The 19329-nt window shown below is 32.7% G+C and overlaps 1 long non-coding RNA gene across 1 annotated transcript; it reads left to right on the forward strand.

Annotated features, from left to right (window-relative positions):
• Positions 1 to 14729: 14729 nt before the first annotated feature.
• LOC115962696 lies at positions 14730 to 18952 on the forward strand. Its single transcript, XR_004085571.1, has 3 exons — positions 14730 to 15197; positions 15326 to 15400; positions 18289 to 18952. It is a non-coding gene; the product is annotated as an uncharacterized LOC115962696 (long non-coding RNA).
• The last annotated feature ends 377 nt before the right edge of the window (positions 18953 to 19329 follow it).

The raw sequence follows: 19329 nt of genomic DNA on the forward strand, positions 1-19329 counted from the left end.
ACTTCATTTTGGTTAAATACAAAATCAAAAGGTAAAAACCTCATTCACTTCTCCGTCTCACTCTCACTCTTCTCTCGCAATACCCTTTCACTCTCAGTAGGTATGACTAGCAACGTATATGGTACATTGTTATATATGGATCTTATGGTTGTTGCTTGTTAAGCATTTTTGTATTACATGTTATATTTGTTTAATATAATTGTGCATAGTTTACTATCATGAATTATTATTTTGTTTTGTATGTATTGGTTGGTTTTTTTTGTTACACATGTTATATATATTTTTAAACTTTTTGATAAATTGTCATGGTTATTAATAGTAAACTAATAATTGGCCGTGACATCTTGAAAAATATATCAACTCAAAACTGACCAAACTGCACCTTGTACATTACACCAAACCAAACTGCACCGCACCACACATATGCCTACAAAATTGATGTGCAGTATGGTTATACTTTTGGCTAAATCATACTGCAAAGTGCGGTGCTAAAAATGATAAAAAAACTGCACCAAACCGTACTACGAACACCCTTAATAAGAACATTGCTAATAATGGAATGCAAAGATGCCAATTGTTGGCAAACTCCATTGTAAGAATGTAGCTACAAGAATACAATGTTAACATACGAAAGCAAATAAGAATGTTGCCATCAATGGAATGCAAAGTCACCAAATGAAGGCAAACGTACGTCACTTTGAGAACATTGTTGCCAGAAGAAAATACTATCATATGAAGGCAAACATCACTGTAAGAACGTTGCTATCAATGGAATGCAAAGTCACCAAATGAAGGAGAACGTCACTGTGAGAATGTTACTGCACGAAGATAATGCCACCATATGAAAGCAAACATTGTAAGAATGTTTCTATTAATGGAAAGCATAGCGACCAGATGAAGGAAAATATCAGAGTCAGAACATCGCTACACAAAGAAGATGGCATCATATGAAGGCAAACATCATTGTATGAACGTTGTTATCAATGGAACACAAAGCCACCAAATGAAGGTGAATGTCAACATGAGAACATCACTGCAAGAGGATAATGCATGCTACCATATGAAGGCAAATGTTACTATAAGAATATTGCTATCAATGAAAGGCAATGTCACAATATCGATAAAAAAAAATGCAAGGCAAATCAACAAAAAAGGAACAATTCAAAAAAAAAAAAAAAGCATAAGTGATACAGCTTCGTACAAGAATGTACCACCCTAAGGAGTTATGTGGCTAAAATCTTGTGAAACTTGGTGCTGAATTCTTCAAAGAAATATTAACACTTGTTGAAGGCTATTTTTTGTCATTTTTCAAGCCCATATTCTAGTTGTAAGACTTGAGCTCTTCAAGGCCTAAATAGAGTTATGAGTGGATTTGGATTTGATTCCATCGCAGAAAATAGATCAATTCTACATAACTAACCTATGCACAAGCAACAATCTAAACAAGTATAAACAATAATATTCAACAGTGCATTAGTTTTTACTTAGCCCCATAACCATATGTAGTTCACCCAAACCTAGATCCAATTATGAATCTACTAGAACTTAAGTTCACTGGGACTGAAAATAGAGATACTTGAAGTTTTATTATTTATCCGTGGCACCCAAAATATTGGTAGCCATAAGGTCTTTAATCTGTGAAACCCAAAATACTAGTTTCAAGAGCCAAAAGATCTTTAACCTATGGAACCCAAAATACTGGTTCCCAAGTGTTGGGGCCCAAAATATCACAATATTGTATCAAAGTCCAAAACAATATAAAAAATTGAAATTTAAGAACCATTTGGGCTTTCAAGGAAAGGATAAGGCCCAAATTCATTAAAAATTAGTAGTAAGGGGCCCAAATCTGTGAATGGGTAAGTTTCGGGCCTTATGAAATAAAGAAAAAGAGAAGCTCAGCCTAGCCCCTAAGGGAGAAAATCGCTGGGGAACCCAAAGAGAAAGCTGAACCAGGATACTTGGGGATTCCTAGAAACCTGGGATCCTTGAGATATGCAACAGGGCCAGTTTGGAATTGAGACAACTCAAGGGAGCATGCCCAGGAGCACAAAGAACGAGAGCATATATGTCCCATCAACCACCCAATGATGCAAAAACAAGCAGGAGACTTGGGAACGTACTAATGCTTAATGAAAAAAGGTCTAGTACCTCAGGGAACCCAAGGAGATGGACCATGAAGGAAGATGGTTAGGGGACCTTTCAACTTGATAGAAAAGAATCTACTCATTTAGAGAAAATGACAAAACGTAAAGCAAACAAAAAAGTGGGTCTGAAAAGTAGTATCTAGAAGCTTTGGGAAAAGAAGAATTAGAAGTCAGCTCTTAGGACCTCCCAGAAGAGGAAGGTCAACTAGGGACTTTTGGAGAGGGAACCTTAAAGGGGGAAAACAGTAAGGAAGTAGAAGTAAAGAAGGGACCAGCTACCAATGTTGCTGATATAACATTTGTTCTGGTACCCAGGGTAGCAAATAGAGGGAATCATTGATACATCAAAAACACTAAAAGGGCACTATAAAAGGAGGTAGAGCCAACAATAAAAATCATTCAATAATAATGAATTAGAGAGAAAAGATCATTTAGAAAACTCCTTTAGAATTTAAAAGAGAGAAGAGAGGGAAAACACCGTTCGGGATCCTAAGATAGACACTAGAGAATACACTTGGATTCAAAGGGATTCAAACCTCACAAGTCTTAGAAGCCTAAAAGAGCTATCTAAGTCTATGATTTTTGAATTTATTTGGACCTTGTGAAATATCCTAGTGCAATGAGAGCATAATGTATTGAAAACTTAAGAAAATAATGAAGCATTTCTTATTATCTTGAGGATCCCTAACATTTTACTTCATTTTACCTTTATTTATATCATTCTTTACTATTCCTTATTGCGTAATACGTATGTATTTTCTATGTGTTAGTATGTATGTATTGTATGATTCATGTTTTGTGCACAACCTGATTCGAAATCAACCCAACTTAGCTGCGATGAACCAAGCCTAGTCCCTAAAACTTAAGCACAAGGCCCAGAATCCTTGTTTAGTTTCTACTTGGACCTGTGTGCTGTTAAAAAAAAAAAAAAAAAAAAAATGAACCCACACTAGGGAAAGAGCCACAAGACCTTTAAATCCCAAGTTCCATGAATTTCAATAGAACCTTTAGGGTCCACAAGACTTGTGAGACTAGAATTGTAGATCAATGTGATTTTCCCAAGTACATGTTCTTTAAGTATGGATTTTCCTTTCTACAATGTTTCTCTTTCTTAGAGAGTCTTTATAAACTATATTTGTTAACCATGGAACTCAAGCATAATTTCGTTCGAGAAAAAAGCCACAAAGCTTATAAATCCCAAGCTTCACAAATATAAGTAGGTCCTTGAGACTTTACAAGACTTATGAGATCTAGGACCTCAGATCAATGAAGAGATGAAAGAGAAAGATTAGTAGATGTGTTAAAGTTTCTTTTAGCAATAAGTCTAAAGTCACCATTATTTTTCACATTCGTTAAGGTGGAGAGTTATAAATGATAAACAATAAAATAACATCAGTTATATGCCTAGAAAATAACATTCTTTGTGAAAAATACCATGTACTTAGAGCACATTAGATGTGCTAAATGTTAAATCTTTAGCATTTAGTAGACCAAACACAAAAATCTCCTCCATTGAATGTGTATGCTAAAAAAATTTGGCATGAACTACTGTAGTAGAAGGGCAATGTAGCAATGCCATTAACTAAAAAATCATTATTAATTCAACTTAAATATTATTTTAATGTGTTATATGGAATAATATAAAATGAGATGTAGGGTATATAATATTAAATGCTATGTTAAAATAGATAAATTAACTTTTTAGTGTATTAAAGTATGATTTTTTTTAGAACATACAATGTTGGATCCAACGTATATAAAGACATATAGGAGGTTAAAAAAAAAAAAAAAAAAAAAAAAAAAAAACCGTGGCATCTGCTATTCACTCTTGCTTCTTGAATCCTTGACTTGCCGTCAGGAAAGTGAATATATGTGATCAATCAGTGCAAGGCGCAAACTGCAAACTACTTTCAACTTTCAACCATGATAAACAACCATTATTATACATGAATTTTTGGCCCTCTGCGATCCGCCATTGATTGATACCATGCAATGGGATTATCAATTTATCGTGCTAATATTTAGTTTTGCCTTCAAAAAATTGATTATTAATTGTCACTACAAGCATGAAGGAAAAAAAAAAAAAAAAAAATAGATCACCACTTTAGCTATTCCCACCAAAAATATATCAAGATCAATATTGGATGTGGCTCCAACCAAAACAGCACTAACATTGGGACGGATGCTAAATTTTTTTGGGTTTTTGTTTTAACCTTATCAATCATGAAGTTCAGTAAAATTGTTAAGATTTTTAGTGTCAGGGCTTATTCCGTGCCAAATATTTCGATTATAAATTGTAAAATTTTATGTATTGAATTTCATTTTTGTAATTTCATTGAGTCAAAAGAATCATAAACTCTAGTTGAAATTGCAACAGCAAGAATCTCGCTTGAACGAAATTGTCAAGACCGGCAAGCTTATCAGAACTTCAAAAAATAGTTAGGAAAAAAGTTTTGCCTCAAACTCGAGTTTGCACTTAAGAGAAATTTATTACCTTTTTTCTATGATATTCCCCATCGATGTGAGCTGTTTGAGTGTCTTAAAACCATAAAATCTCACCCTAATTGGGAGGAGAGAAGATTGAGACCACCCATTCCCTAGCTTAGAAAGAAAAGTCATGGTAGGCTACTAGCCTTTATAACTTCACCCTCTTCAAAAATTGCCATACCCATTGAGAGGAGATCAAACTAAAAGGAGGAGGATAGATTTGAACTTGAATGTCATGAGCACATGAAGAGATGTCAACCAGTTAAGTTACAAAGTGGTTGGAACTCACAAATTTAATAAAAGCAATTGGTAACATAAAATCACAATTCAAAATCAATATACTAAAAAATTGTGTTTGAAATTTACGTTGTATTTTTCACAAAGATATATAATATCAATTCACAGTTAAGACAAATAAATCACGAGACGTACGCAATGGAGCAATGACCATGCCCACTGAGAGCAGCACCAATTTGCTCCTGGAGTGAAGGTCATCTAAACAAAGCCTTCCGCCCAAACTACTTGAGATTGGTTGCACATATTCTTAAATCTTTAGCACCCTCAATTTTAGGTGAAAGCTTCTATGGTTAAAAACTTTTGGTTTGTATTAAGCTTCTTGTTCATAAGATTAGCAAAAAAAATTTAATGTCGACACAGTGCACACATTAACCGTCCCATGTTCAAAGCCAACCATATGAAAAAGAAAATTTCAAGACGCCATACAGCTAAAGATCTAAACTATCAATTCTTACAGAACCTTCTACACTCTGTCCATAATTTATGCAAATTATTGCTGGCTCTGCCATTTTTTCCATATTAAAATGAGACAAAACATCATCATCTAGCTAGACAACTAAACAAATTTCAATTTATTTGTTGCAATATGAGCTGCTAAATTTCTATTCATACAACCCAAGAGCAGCACTTCAAAAAGAGGGGTAAAAACTAAAAAGAACACACGCAACACAAGAGCATGAACAATATTTTTGATGCCTTAGAAGGGGACATAAGCCATATAGTTCAATAAATAAATAAATAAAAACCCAAAATAGGACTCATTACATGGATCCGAAAACAAGCTATTTGTAATAAGCAAAAATCAGCTTGCAACAAAAACTAAAGGAAAAATAAAAATCATACTTACCCACAAATCTGAGAGCCGAGACAAAACTTCAAGAATCCATTAAACGGAACCCAAGTTATCAGCAACCCAGAGAATTTTTTCAAAACAAACAAAATATAGTGACCTATTCACCTGAAAAAAATTCTAAAGTTAAGAAATACGAAGAGAAAAGGGCAATATGAAAGTTAGAAACCAACCTGCCACTTGTAGCCCTTTCGGGAACTTCAGGTTCAAACCCAACAGGCAAACGAAGAAAGCCATGGAAGCAGAGATCAAAGGTGAAGATTAATGCAATCACGCCATCACATCCTCCATTGGACACTGTAGAAGTGGAAACCTAACCGTAGCTTCGGTTAATGGACATGATTCAAATGAAGGTTGAAAAGAGAGAGAATCAGCCATGAATAAAGGGGTGGCTTTTTCAGTCAATTATTATTAGTTGGTTTGGTTACTGAAAGAAAAATAAATAAATAAATAAGCATGAGTTAGAGTGGACAAGTCGGTTTGACCGTTTGGGTGGGGAAAAAAGGCAGATAGCGAAGTTGGTAGGAAGTTGCCTAAGATACTTAAACGAATACTATTACTACAGCCGTTCGATACATTGCTGGGCAAAATTGTATGGCTTTTGGCCTTTTACACCTAAAACAAAAAATGAAATGCTATATATTGTCCTCCTGCGCAACTATAGATTATAGAGCTTTAGTTTGGATTGATAAAAAGAGTGGACTAGTATATTCATCAAAAAAAGAGTGGAATAGTGCTGCTGCTGTCAACCTAAATAATGGCTGAAAGAAGCTTGGACTCAGTGAGTGGCAGTCTTCACAGTGCTGATTATGAAAGGTTAGTACTCTATTGTATTCATTTATATTTTCTAGAAGTTTTCATCCGATGAGCTAAGTTTTATCATTATGTTCGCCCCTACAACCATGCCAGTAGCCAAAAGAACAAGCTCTGGTAAATTCTTATTTAAGCTTGGGGCTTGGAGAATTTCAATGACGTTGGGGTCACCGTACCAAGATGCATAACCCATGTGAAATTTGCAACGTCAGGAGCCAAAAGAACAAGCTGTGGTAAATTCTTACTAAGATTCGAGTAATTTACGGCGTTGCTGGAGAATTTCGAAGACAATGAGGCGCCTACTCCTACCACCCTGAAGAAGGCGTAGCCAGTAGCCAAAATAATCTGGTGATTTCACGTCATGACATGAAGTCACCATAGCTAGTTATTTTGGCGGGAAGATGTGAAGTTTTGTAGAGCTCTCTAGTGATTTCATGTCATAACATGGAGTCACCATATATAGCTTGTTACTTTGGTGGAAAGATGTGAAATTTTGCAGAACACTGGTGATTTCATGTCATAACATGGAGTCACCATAGAAATTTTGTAGAGCTCTCTGGTGATTTCATGTCATAACATGGAGTCACCATATATAGCTTGTTATTTTGGCGGAAAGATGTGAAATTTTGAAGAACACTGGAGTCACCATATATAACATGGAGTCACCACAGAAATTTTGCGGAGCTCTGGTGATTTCATGTCATGACATGGAGTCACCATATAAATTTTGCAGAGATCTTGTGATTTCATGTCATAACATGTAGTCACCATTGCTTGTTATTTAGGCGGAAAGATGTGAAATTTTGCAGAGCTGTGGTGCTTTGCTTTCATGTCATAACATGGACTCACCATAGCTTGTTATATTTTTGCGGAACCCATGTGAAATTTTGAAGAGCTTTTCGTGTCATGACATGGAGTCACTATATATAGTTTGTTATTTTGGCGGAACCCATTTGAAGTTTTAGCCCTCGGAGAGGAACGTGGTTAGGTTTCCGTAAGGGTTTTTTATTATTTTATTTATAATTTTACGTTACAACGTCGTTTTTGAGTCTGGTTGATCTTCTTGTCGAGCGGCTTAATCGTTAACCGTGACTCTCCAATGAATTTGCCGCTATTTTTTTTCTGTTTTCCGGGCATTCGAGACAGCTAGAGAACCGGCCTGTTCGATTGGCGGAGTTAAAAGCTAGTAACTTGCTCAAAGACTTTTGGGCCAGCATCAACACGGTTTATCGACTCTCAGGTGAAGCTAGCCCTTCTTCAATGATACTCGGTTGGTGACCCGTTACTGATTGAAGTGGCCGTGCTAGCCAAGCTGTCGATAACGAATTCCCATTCGAGGTTGTTTGGTATCCGAGTCAGTGAGGTTATATATCTTAGCCACCATGTTTTGGCAGCTCGATAATTAGCCAGAAGTTGTCCAAGAGCGACTACTGTTTTTGGCTGCCAACATAGTGTCACTGAGCAGATATATTTTCCAGTGGAAAATCCATTTGGATTTTTCTCACTCATTCGTGTGAATTTCAAAGGATGGATCCAAACTCATATCCCCATCAACAAGAGTGAGTCATTATTCTTAAGTCTTAAGCCAAGCGTCCTCTCTCTCTCATATTTTATTTTTTTAATCTTGTGCCTTAGTTTATTTCTGTATCACCATGATAAACCAAGATCGTTAAAAGAACCCATGCCTATTGCTTCATTGAAAATATACCCCGTTTATTAACCCGACTCATATTTTTAATTAGTCCCATTGTTATGGTTCAAAGGGGATCACTAAAAAACGATTTCAGAGGTTCTAGAATTACTGTGCCAGGAAGGCAAGCGAGATGATTGAACAGATTTTGTAAGTTTAAGCTATGAAGGTTTTGTGAGTCTTTGAATTTGCAATTGTTTTTCTTTAGCGATTTTCTATTGGAATGTCTTTGTCTCTATAGTGATTTTTCCGTTGGAAATATTTTCCTTTGGTTTTCTACTCTGTGACCATTCTCTGTCTAACAATAGTTATTACTGCTTTGGTTTACTATCTATGATATATATATCTGATTTATATTTTTATTATTTTGATTATAGTGTGTGATTAACTGTATTTATTTGTTTCGCAATGTTAATTAATAAGTTGTCTAAACTATTCTATCAAAAAAAAAAGTGTCTAAACTATAAAATCCAATATAGGAATTTTGTGTTCAACTTGGATTAATTTTTGTTTAAAATTTGATTCTTTTTTCTTTTTTCTTCTTTTATTTTCTATCAGTTCCAACTCAAATGCGACGGTGAATTTAGCAATCAGACTGAAGGATTCAATTTTGGAAGTTCTTTATCATCTATTGGCCAGGTTTGGGTTCTTGTATAAATATGTTTACATATGTACGTATATGTGCTTGTATAGCTGATCAAACTTTTTTTTTTGAGAAAGAGCTGATCAAACTTAGGTGTCAGCTTCTGGATATGCATAGGAAACTATTAATTTATAAAGCATATTTGGTCTATGATATTTATTAATATGCAAATGTTACTTTTTTTAAGAGAGTAATAGTTAAAATTAATGGTTGAAGTTGGAAGTCAAGATTATCATTGACTCTCTATTTTCTGCTTTTGTTCTGGGGTGTCCATTTCATTTTTGCATTTTATTTATATGAATTGGGTTTCTTCATTATATCTAGTCTTTATGTTACCAGAATTTTTATTTTGTGTATGTTTGGATAGCACGTTTAAGTGCTGTGTCTTTTTTTGTTTTTTGTTTTTATCAGTCGCAACAGTTGACTGGTCTTTTGTAAATATTGCATAAATGTATTGTTTACGAGTCTCACAAACTCTACTTTTTATCAATTTTTTTTATTAAAAATAAGTTTTATAATACTATTTACACATTTAAAAATTATTTTATTACAATATTTTCTATTTTTAATTTTTAATTTTAATAAAATAAGTTGTATCTAAATAGACCCTTTACCTATAAGTTCCGAGTGTTTCCATCACCTATAGGTTCCGACTGTTTCCATCAGAATAGACAAAAGGCAAAAAGCAAAGATGACCGATGATAGATAGGTTCCGAGTGTTTCCATCAGAATAGACAAAAGGCAAAAAGCAAAGATGACCAATAAGTGACTTGTTTCTCCAAAAAAAAAATAAAAATGATACAAGTGACTTGTGAATCAACAAAAAAGTTGTCTGGATGAGATGGAAAAAAAAGGAGGACGAAAGAGATGGTTTTAGGGTGAGTTTGGTTCAACTTTTTGTAAAAGTACATAATAAAAAAGTGGAGTTTTTAAAAAGTGTATAATGAAAAAGTGCATTTTTAAAAAGCTGAGTGTTTGGTAAAAACTGTTAAAAAGTGTTTTTTGAAAAAGCTGAGTGTTTGGCTAGTACTTATAAAAGTGGAGGTTTGAGTTATAAATTACTAAAAAGGACAAGATATATATATAAGTGAATTTTTTGTTTTAATTATCTCTCTTAATGCAAATTATGGACACAATATTTTTACAAAAATTTCACAATAAAGTCTATATGACAAGTTGTTAATGGTAAATAAGAAAAATAATAATGTCATTAGTAGGTTCAATGAGAACCAATAACAAATTACTGTGTAAAATTTATTATTAGAAGTGTTACGTTTACAACATTTTTTGTAATATTTTCACAATAAAATTTATGTGGAAAGTTGTTACTAGTTCTAATTTGAACCCACAACTGAAATTATTTTTTTACTAACCAATATTAACTAATAACAATCTGTTACTTAAAATTTATTGTAAAAATATTGTGAAAATATTACTGTAGTATTTCTTAATTTGGATTTTTTTATTTTTTATATTATTTTTTCTTTTTCCATTTCACGTTCACCCATACCAAGTTACCAACCATACGTTTAGTTTTATTTTTTTTCTTTTTTTTTTTCTTTTTTTTCTCCTCCACACGTTCTCCACTATCTCTACCCCTCTTTTTAACTCTCCTTTTCTCCCTCATTCTCCTCATTCATCAGAACATTCCAGGAGGTCTTCTTTCTCCAGCTCCGTCTCTGTTGTTTTTTTTTTTTCTTTTTCTTTTTTAACTTGATTCCAAAACTCTCTCCGATAAGAAAAAGATTTCATTTTCTCTGTCATTTAAGAACATTTCAAGGAGCTCTCATCTTCGTGCTATTGCTCATCTTCGTCCCCAACCCAGTCCAGATGGGTCAGCAAGCTTCTGTCCTTTGTATTTTTTTTTTTTTGCTTTTATTGTTATGATTTGATTAATTTTAAAACTGTGTTTTTGAGTTTGTATTCTGGTAATCTGATTATGTTTGAGAGAAAGATTGTTTATTGTTATGATTTGTAGTGTTTGTTCTGTGTTTGTTCATGGGTATTTCTGAAATTTCATCATTAGCAACGGTAACTATCAAAACGCGCAGTGCGCGTTTTCATTTATGGACCGTTGCCTCACCATTTTCCTTCCGCGTTTTGCCTTCAGTTTTTTCTAAAAGTTCAAAACGCAACTTTTATAAAAAAGTTACGTTTTGAGCTTACCAAACGCAAAACTAGGTTGAGCTTTTTTTGAAAAAGCGTTTTTTTGGGCTGTCAAATGCTGAACCAAACGGGCACATAGTCTCTACCACCTCGCTGGTGCAAACGCGTTTGAAACTCTTAATGCCACATAAGAAACCATAATTACAAAGATTAATTACCTATTATTTTCATATAAATCTATAATTTTTTTTATTATTTACAATTTGTCACAAAAATAATTGTGACAAAAGTGATTTTTTTTTTATGGTACTAAATTTTTTGCAATGTAATATGTGGGACTCCTGACCTGAGGCTCACTTCAAAGCCAGCAGAATATGAGATGGTATTATAGAAATAAAATTTTAACCAAAAAAAAAAAAATGTAGTTGGTCGGGGAGAGCAGCTTTGGTTGGAGGATCATTGGAGGGGTGGATAAATACAAGGATAAAAATCGAAAATGTTTTCCTTTCTCACTCTTCTAAGCTTTTAGCTTTAGTTTATATTTTATTTTTAAAATTTCATGGGGGATTGGGTAAAGTACCAGAGGGTCTCTCAACAAAAGTTTAGTGGGAGACAAACTGGTAACCACTGCCGCCAGGCCAGCCATTGTTCAAGTTTTTTTTTTTGGGTGGAAAAACCGGAAATGTCTATTAACTTTTTTTTTTTCAATTAATTTCATGAGAAATACCTATTAACTTTTATTGGTTCCATAAAAATAAAATAAAATAATTTATTGAATTGAATAGTTAAATATTTGGAATTATTTTAGGTAATTTTTCTTACCCAGAGCCTTCGGTCTCTCAACAAAAGTTTAGTGGGAGACAAACTAGAAACCACTGCCGCTAGGCCAGCCATTGTTCAAATTTTTTTTTTTTTTGGGTAGAAAAACCGGAAATGTCTATTAACTTTTTTTTTTTCCAATTAATTTCATGGGAAATGTCTATTAACTTTTATATTGGTTCCATAAAAATAAAATAAAAATTTTATTGAATTGAATAATCAAATATTTGGAACTATTTTAGGTAATTTTTCAATTTTTATTAATTTAATTTATTTATTTATATTTTAATTAATTATTAAATTAATGATAATATCATCATGGTTTGACCTCGGTTCAACCTTAAAAACCTTAAACATTTTCCTTTTACGGTTCATTGAATGGTCCGAATCTAAAAACCATGGCTTCCACCTATCTTTTCTCCTCATTTTAGGGAGAAAACACTTAGCCCACTATTTTTTTTCTCTTCTCCTCTTACCAAACACACCCTTAAAGTCTCCCTATGGAATTCTTGTCTCTATTTCCCATACTAGTTAGTGTCTATGGCCAACAAATTGGAAATCAGGGAAATCATAATTTTGGGATCGCTTCCACTTTTTTTTTTTCAATCAATTTGATTTTTATTATTTTTAACTATTTGTTATTAAAAAAAAAGGACATTAATAACTTTAAAAATACAAAATATCCACATCAGGAAAAATAAATAAAATATTTGAAAGTGTGAATTAAAAAAAATATATATCAACTTTTGTTGCACTTTCTTGGCAAATTATGATAGATTATTTGTAACTTTCACATAAACTCACCATATTTATTATCAGTCACATAGATAATTGTTTTCGCAAAAATAAGATAAAAGTTTGTGGTTATAGAATTGTTGATAACTCCTCTAACCCAATCTAAGAGACCATCACTCCTTGTTGTGTTATATCATAGAAGTGAAACCCTTCCAAGTCAGCAATCAACTAGTAATAAGCCACGAGTAATGCTAGAGACATAAATTGTTTTTATAAAAAATTTTACAAACTGCTGATGTGATATGTAATCATTGATAAATAAAAAAATGATGCTAATGGTGGACCTAAATGAAAACCAATAAAAGGTAGGTTACATCAAAACTTTATAAAAATGTTGTAAAATAGTTTGTAATTGTAATGTTACTCATAAGCCACAATACCACACCACCAACATTGTCACCAACTTTACCCACTTCTTGTTTTTTATATGCATATAAGTCATTTTACTCATTCTTCACAAGTATCTTAATTTCTTTCTCTCACACATAACAGATTTCACTAAAAAAGCTTTTCTATTTAATTTCAGCAAACAACCACTATAATTTTAAGTGTCTGGCTTGAGCTTATAAGTTCAGATTTTAGCTTTTTAGTTTTTATGTACAGTTTTTTAAAATTTCATTTTTTTTTCACAATTTTTCAAAGTACAAGTATACTTTAGCACACTTTGATCAATTTTTTTTTTATAGCAAAAGGCTAGATAAGATGTTTCCAAATGGACACACTCTCTTTCTTTCTCTATCTCTAAGAAAGTCGGAGAATATTTGAAATCCCAAATTTTTTTCCATATTCTCTAAGAAAAATTAACAAACATTCTCATTACCGATAGAAAAAAAAAAAGGTTTATTTCCAAACTAATTTGGGTAATTTGGACAAAGTTTGACTATGGACTTTTTTTTTGAGAGGTAGAATTTTAATCTATGATATCCGCTCTTGATGAGTGCTTTTTATCATCAAATCAAGGCATCAATTGGTTTTTAGTGTAGGCAGTGATAGAATCCTACAGATCTTTTATTCAATGACAATAGACTTTACTAGTTGAGATAATTACAACTGAAACCCATAGTTTGACTATAAACTTTTTTTCTTTTTGGTAGAAAAAAAGTTTAGGTAAGGGGAGACTACCTCATACCAAAGGCAAGGCAAAGTCTCAAACCTCAAAGAGGACTTACATTGGACTTATAGATTGTTCATCAAGGAGGATTGTTCATCGAACCTAAGCTTTTTGAGTAAAGCGTTTGAGCCTTACTAACTGAACCAACTCTCATTGGCGACTATAAACTTATTTGTAGCCTAATGCTACAATTCCCATTTAAGAAATTAGCATAGTTACATATTTTGATAATCTAATAATTGGATTGCATATTTTTTATATTATTAATATATATGTAAAAATTTGCGTCAAACAGATTTTATTTACTATTCGATCTATTAACATAATCTTTATGCATAATTTTAGAAAATAAAAAACTTGATATTTAAATGTTTAATTAATGACATAACTATTAATTTTTGATTTTTTAGAAATTTTACAAACATAGAGGATATAAAAAGAAAATATAATCTAACGGAAGATGTGTCAAAATTCACATCTAATAAAAAAATATTGAGTGAAGTTGTAGCTTGTTGTCAAACTTTTTCCTTTTTCTTTTATTCAATGTATTTTATTTTTTAATGAAAGTTGAATTGTTAGCTATTATTATATCATTTGTACTGGTAAAATTTTAAGAAAATAAAAAATCATTTATCACATCATTAATAAAAATTTTGAATTTCAAATTTCTGGTCAAAAATTATGTTTTTAAAAAGTTATTGCCGAAATGTGAGGTTGGGTAGTGTGTTTGTGTTTTTTCGGTCTCGTGCACTATTCACTAGACTCACAAATACGAAAAAATGTAATTCTAATTTTAAAATTAGATTTTACAGTATTATTTACCCAGTTAAAAATTATTTTACAATAATATTTTTAATTTTAAATTTTCTAATTTTAATAATAAACGATATTCAATCGGACCAAAGAGTAAACAACATCTTATTTTAGGGAAAATTTGAGGTGTTCATGTAAAAAAATACTAAAAAGAGTTTGGAAGCATTTTCTTTATGGAGAAACCTGGAAAAAAAAAAAGAAAAAAAAAAGAAAAAGAAGAATCCTTGTCCTTGCCAAAATGGGTTTGCGATCAAAGCCTAAAAACTTCTCCACTCTGTTCTCTCACAATCCTTATCGTCCTCCTCTCTACCTCCTTTGCTCTCCGTTTATGGATATGTTTATTAGTCACGTACCACTCAAGTTTCCGACAAGGAGAGCTTGTACTTCCTTTGTTTCGAGCAAATTTGCCATGGGTGTCAACGGTCAAATTCTAATAACGATTGATGGGTATGGCTTCGGCAGCGGATAGAAGCGTTGTGAGCAGCTTCGTTGCTGCGAAATTGGTGTCAACCGTTTTGTTGTTTGAGGTCTGGGATGCCATAAAATGGCATCTTAAGAAACGTGAATTTAAGAGTTTGGATCCAAACCCAAATCCCACGTTTGAATGCTTTTTATGGCCAATTGAACAGGTTTGGCTTCTAGGTTTATTAGCTCTATTCCTTTGTTTTTTTTTCCCTAATTTATTCTTACTTGGATGATTGGATCAATTTATATTTAATAATTAATTTTTTTGTCTTCTGTTTTCTACAAGTTTCAGCCTAAATGCGGCTCTGTACTTAGCCATCAGACTGAAGCATTCAATTTTGGAAGATATTTATAACCGACTGAACAGGTTTGGGTTCTAGCTTTGCTCTCTCTTCCTTCGTTTTTCAATTTTGCAAATTTGATTGTTACTTGGATCAATTTTTGTTTCATAATAATTGATTTATTGCCTTTTGTTTTCTATGAGTTTCAACTTTAATTCCGCTTTTAATTTAGTGATCAGATTGAAGGTTTCAATTTTGGTAGCTCTTTTTTCGCCTATCAAACAAATTTGGGTTCTTGTATAAATATGTTTGTTTATGTGCCTGTAAAGCTCATTGTACTTAGAGGTTAGCTTCAGTTCTGGATATGCATAATTTTGGATTATTTAGAAGGGTTAGATAAACATCTTAGATCTATGACATTTATTGATGCGTAATTGTTAAACTTATTGGTTGGTTGAAGATGGAAGGCATGTTTATCTTTAGAGGCTATAAATAATTGAATTTCTCTTTTTTGGGCTGTCCATTTTCATTTTGCATTTGTTTTATATGAATTGGTTTTCTTAATTATTGCTCAATTCATGGTATGTTTTACTTATAGAGCCACTTTTCTTTAGGGGTTTGATGCAGCCATAGAAGATGAATTTGTTATTACTTCAAAATTCAAAATAAGTTGTATCCAAGTAACTTAGTTCTCTCCTTTTTTGTAATTAATTTTCTTCTTTGTTCTTTGTCTCTTCTTTGTAATTCCTGGTCTGCTTTGTGCTTTTCATGCATAAAGTAGCTTTTTGAATATATATCTTTCTTACTTATCCCCCCCAAAAAAAAAAAAAAAGTATTTTTGCCCACTAACAAACTTTGCGCAGGAACAAGCCTACAAGCTAAATTCTGGTGTCAATTCTGAGCACTGTTAATATCTATCTTCTATAGAACCCCAAGTTAAGCCTAACTCTTACCTATGAAAACCATAAAACCCCACATAATTTCTCTATCAAATGGTCATAATTTCCCCTTTCAAGGGGAAGGAAGGGGCTATGTGTTGTTTTTCTTGGTTGTTTTTGTGCTCTTTGAAGATTTAAGACAAGAGTTGCCCATTATCATTGTTGGGGCATATTCTGATTAGTATAAAAATTAACAGGAAGGAAAGGGGAGAAGGATTTTTTTTTTTTTTTTTTTTTTTTTTTTTCTGTACTGGCATGGTTGTATGTTTTCTTTTAAGTTTTTCAAGCTTCTCTGATATTTAAGGCCAATGATAGATGAGATTTGTGCATCCAACAAAAACATAGTGTGAATGAGATGCAAAAAAGAGGAAGAAGAGATGGGTTTTATTCCTTTGCCAGTTGGGTTTCTTGTTATGATTGTTGGTTTAAGATAGTCAATGCTTGGGATTTTGACTAGAGTTTATGCCCCTGATAATGAACTCCTAGTTTTTGTTTTTAATGGGGAGGAGGGGGGATCAGATGCTGAATTATTGAAAATTGGCTAAGTTGATTTATTTGTTTGATTGAATGGTGTTTGTGACAAATTTTTCTTAAGAATTAACATTTATTTGTATCTTACACATTACAATTATATGTTAATTGTGACTTTTTTCACTAGAAAGTTATGTTACTTTAGATTATGTAACCATAAATGGAAATAGCATTTATTTGTTTGTTCTTTGATTAATCTGTAACTTTTGCTTCTATTTTTTCACCCACTAATGGAAATAAATTCAAATAGTTCTAACCATATAAATGATGCAAAACAAGGGATTAAAAACCCATGAATTGCAAAATAATGATTTCCAAATCCCTTGATTGATTTGAAATCCAAATCCTAAATCTAAATACATGTTCCCAAATGCAGCCCGGCCAGGGATTGGGCTCCTTTGAGATTTTTATGTTAGCAAGGCCTGGTTGTGTTATTAAATTATCATATATCCATGATGTCAGCCCTCACTAAACAGCCTAGAAAGCCCAAGCTCTAGATTTGTGCATGTCTTTTAACTATAGGAGGTTCATCACTTCTAATACGATTTTACTTTGAATGCCAAGAGTCTTATAGCTTAGTGGCATTGACTGGTCTCCTTCATGAGGAAAACCATGGTTCAAATCTGCCTCCATACATTTTCTTTAGTTTCTTTCAATTATACCTGCAATTTTCAATGGAAATCTCTACTTCTGATCTTCCTTTTACTTTCAAGATTCTCACAACCAAGAAAATTTCTTTTTATGCTTTCTTCAGATTGCCCTTTATGACAGCAATGTTCTATGAAGTAATTTTAGTAGAGGTATTTTTGGGGTAGTTACAAGTAACCCACTTGAGATTAGGCCTATTTTCACCTTGCTTGTCCATAGTTCAGAAGTTATAGCACTTTGCCCAACTGAGATTAGTTCCATTAGGCTTCAGTAAGCTACCTCTCCATTTGCCATAGGAAAGAACTTTTTAGACGAAAAAAAAACATAAAACAAATATAAAAAAAACTAGGGTTTGAAATTTTTACAAATATGGATGAATATTACAAATGAGGATCCCTAATTTGTTTGTTGAGGATCCCTAGCCAATTCCAAAATTTTGGGACTAAGGCTTGGTTCTTTTTTAGATTTCAACATCAACACTAATTCATGGATGAGGAACAATAAGTCTTATATTACCTATGGCTTATTGAATGACTTCAATTATTATAAAATCACAATTGCACAGTTAGACATCATATAAATACTGAATTTTATGAGAATTTTATGAATTCTTGATGAGACAAATTGTTAAAGATTAATTCTTGTAGTAAGGGTGAATGAAATAATATTGTTACTGGCTTCTTCAGCTCTTCACCTTGAATTGCACTCATTGCGGTAGGTTTGGGAGAGAAACCTAATAAAGCTGAAGGGATTTATTTATTTTTATTTTTTGAAAGTTAAGTGGATTTTGATTTTCTTATGTTTGGGTGAAAAAGTAATATTAAAGCTGAAGGGTTTCTTGTTTGTGTATGTGCTAGTGATGAAGCGCTATCTTTCATTGAAGCATTTCACTCACTTCTTGGTGAACTCGCCTTGTTTCCAACTGCATTAATTGGTTTACACTTCCAAGTCTTGGGTGTCTCGCCACTTCATACACATTTTCCTATCATCTTGCTTTTCTTCATGGCTACAATCGTCCATAATATTGCATATATGGGGATAAAACTACAACCTCAAGATGCTGGATACCTTCCCATATTGAGGTTCATTTATTTGGTTTCTGGAATTATTGCTATTGAGCTACTCTTCGCAATAATCATCTCTCCCTTTTGGCTATTCATGGTTAATTTATGCCCAATCCTGATCCTAGGGGTATATCATTTGTACCAACTAATGTATAAGTGTGTTTACTCTGCAGCTAATTTAGTACTTGATGCAGTATGTAGCTTGTTTAAAAAGATTTGTCAATTAGTTGACCAGATATATGATGGGGTCCAACAGATGTTCTAGCAAGCAGCTTCTCAAGCATTTTCTTAGAGGGAACAGGAAGACAATGGTGCGTATTCAGATGGGAAAAATTGCTTCAATGACATGTTATTGTTAATTAGACATAAAGTAAGCAAAATTTTCACTTACGCAATTTTCTGTTTGTGGAAGTCTGAATTTATTTGCATTTTATCTAAAGTAAGGTTATTTATACTATATTCATCATATTTTTTTATACTTTACTAAAGATTTCACATCCAACTGCTTAGATAATAAAATTTGCAATGCAAATTTTCAACACCTCGACTTTTAAGGTTGAAAGGTTATATGGAATGTGAGATTTCTATCTCATTTTATTTTTGTGACAATGCCAAAATTCCGTAGACAACTCAACTTTGACAATGACAATGCCAAATAGAAGCCAAAATTAGGACACCGAATCTCACCCAACCATGCAGCCATATGAAAATATTGCAAATTGACAAAACAGTTGCCAAAGCTGAGACCATCCACAGCAGTAGAATCAAATTTTTAGTTTTTTAGCACCACAAAAAATCACTTTATCTATTTTATCTTCTCACATTCAACAACAA

The sequence above is a fragment of the Quercus lobata genome, chromosome 10 (genome assembly GCF_001633185.2).
Source record: "Quercus lobata isolate SW786 chromosome 10, ValleyOak3.0 Primary Assembly, whole genome shotgun sequence".
Taxonomy (NCBI): domain Eukaryota; kingdom Viridiplantae; phylum Streptophyta; class Magnoliopsida; order Fagales; family Fagaceae; genus Quercus; species Quercus lobata.